This window comes from Urocitellus parryii, unplaced genomic scaffold (assembly GCF_045843805.1).
Source record: "Urocitellus parryii isolate mUroPar1 unplaced genomic scaffold, mUroPar1.hap1 Scaffold_49, whole genome shotgun sequence".
Classification (NCBI taxonomy): domain Eukaryota; kingdom Metazoa; phylum Chordata; class Mammalia; order Rodentia; family Sciuridae; genus Urocitellus; species Urocitellus parryii.
This window is the reverse complement of record NW_027554054.1, coordinates 292,635-295,221: the sequence shown is the minus strand read 5'-3', so window position 1 is coordinate 295,221 and position 2,587 is coordinate 292,635. Positions and strand designations below refer to the sequence as shown.

Genomic DNA, 2,587 nt, shown 5'->3' with positions numbered 1-2,587 from the left:
CAAGGACAGAGTCAGTCTTTTTTGGTACCTACTGATGTGAGGATGGCCAAATGCCAGGAAAGGTCTGAAGAGGGGACATTCCTGACAAAGCAGGTAGTGAGTGGCTCACCGCTGGCTCCAGACAACTTCACAGAGTTGTATCTATCTATCTATCTATCTATCTATCTATCTATCTATCTATCTATCTATCTATCATCTGTGACCTGTTCCTCTCTTCCTGCTCCTGGGCAGTGCAGGATCTGGGGAAACAGCATCTCACTGTCTGGGACATGTGTCTTGTGATCGTCCTGGGCACACAGCTACCTGCCCATGCTGCTGCTGTCCTGTCTTTCTCAGCATGTCCACATCATCCACAGATAGAGACAACAACTGACTCCCTGGGCCAGGCTATCCAATGGCTGCCCCTGAGACCTTCCACCATGTCCCACAGCACTACTGAGGTCATATCCCAGCACATGTTCCTGTGTGGTGCAGAACTTGTGAGAACCATGAGGAGGAAGTGCGTCTGAACTTAAGGGTTTGCTGTAGATCCCCACTCTCTAGCTTATCCAAATGAGGGCCAAGCAGAGGCTCTCTCAGACCTGGGGGAAGCCCAGCCTGCCCACCTCTAGTCAACATCACACTGCAAGCCTTAGTAATAGCAATTTACAGGACAGGGAAGCAAAGGCCCTTCAAAGTGGGAAGGAGAATTCAAGGAACTTCAGTTTTAGATGACCCAATTTTATATACATAAAAACCTAAAGAGGTCCCCGCCCCTCTCTGCATATGGCTGCTGTTGCCCTGGGCTGCTGTGGCCTCCTTAGCTCCCAGCCAGTCGGCTCTTTCTACTGGCCTCCATTTGGGCTGGGATGCCCAGGCCCAGGAGATTGGTCTGGGGCTGGGAGAGATGGCTGGCGCCAGAGTGGCCCACTGGGGGCAGGGAGGTCGCTGTGAGGACGCGGAGCTGCAAGGCCCGCCCTTGCACCCCTGCTGCCACCGCCACCATGGTCCTGGGTGCTCCTCCTGGCTCGCTGCAGCCCCTGGCTCCCACCCGGGCTGGCCTCGCCTCCTAGGCAGTGGCTGCTTCCCCGTCGTAGCAGCGCTTCTCAAGGAAAGAGAACCAGGCGCAAGTCCTGGGGGGAACCGGAATAAGGCAGAGAAATGTGTCAAGGTCGCCAGGGAGGCCCAGATCACCCGCAAGAAGGCCCAGCGCTCCCTTCAGAATCTCTACCCTCTGCCCTGGGCCCGCTGTTGCTCAGGCTGGTCTTCAACTCCTGGGCTCAAGCAGTCCTCTTGCCTCAGCCTTCCTGACTAGCTGGGAATAGAGCACTATGGGAGATAATTATGAAAAATGAAGCACTGCTGGAAATAGTCCTCATTGCGGAACACCATCAGGACTAGTGATCCCAGCAAACCCCACTGCACAAAGCACAGCATATCCCGTGGTGGTGAAAGTGGAAAATGCTTTACCAAAGACCAAGTAGAGGGAGTTCTCAGAATTAACAAATGTAAAAATTACTATGAAGTACTTGGAGTTACAAAAGATGCTGGTGATGAAGATTTGCTTGCTTTGAAGTTTCATCCAGAAAAAACCATGCATCCTGAGCAACAGATGCTTGTAAAAAGATTGGAAATGCTTATGCTGTTTTAAGCAATCCAGAAAAATGAAAAAAGTGTATCTCACAGGCAGTGAAGAACAAGCATGCAATCACCAAGACAATGGCAGATTAAATTTCCATAGAGGCTGTGAAGCTGATATAACTCCAGAAGACTTATTCAATATATATTTTGGTGGTGTATTTCCTTCAGGTAGTGTACACTCATTTTCAAATGTCCAAGCTGGTTATAGCCATCAACATCAGCATCGACATAGTGGACATGAAAGAGAAGAAAAAGGGCAGAGGGAGGTTTTTCTGTGTTTATACAGCTGATGCCCATTATTCTACTGATCCTGTGTCATTATTAGCCAACTGATGGTCTCCAATCCTCCTTATTCCTTATATCCCAGATCTGGATCAGAGCAAACCATTAAAATACAAACAGAAAATTTGGGCCTTGTTTACTATGTCAACAAGGACTTTAAAAATGAATAAAAAGGAATGTTATTACCAAAGGTAAAAAAAAAAAAGAGTGTAGAAGAAGATTATGTGACTAATATTTGAAATAATTTCTGGAAAGAAAGACAGCAAAAAACAGATATGCAGTATGCAGCAAAAGTATACCATGATGATCGACTCGGAAGGAAGGCAGATGCCTTGAACATGGACACCTGTAAAGAACTGGAGCTGCTGACTAGCCTTTATAAAGGAGGATGAACTGGAATTTTTATTTATACCTGGGGTCACCTCACTCCATGATGGGAACAGAATGGTCCTGAGCAGAGCATGTCTTCAGGGACCTGGGGCCAGTTTCAGAGCCACCTTACAGGTCCCACAGTCTCCTGCATAACTGACCACGCTCCCTCCTGGGTCTTTGCCAAGGGAGCCTCTTTCTCTTCAAGACCTTTCTCAGTTCATCCCTGTCCACAGGCCACACAGAACTTGGAGCCCTGGGTTTGAGAATTGGGTGTCACAGAGCCTCATCACTAGGATAGAAAGCTCACGTACAT

General features: G+C 48.4%; 1 pseudogene; it reads left to right on the top strand.

The window, feature by feature from the left end:
• Positions 1–1,140: 1,140 nt before the first annotated feature.
• LOC144252644 (dnaJ homolog subfamily B member 14-like) lies at positions 1,141–2,294 on the top strand (annotated as a pseudogene).
• The last annotated feature ends 293 nt before the right edge of the window (positions 2,295–2,587 follow it).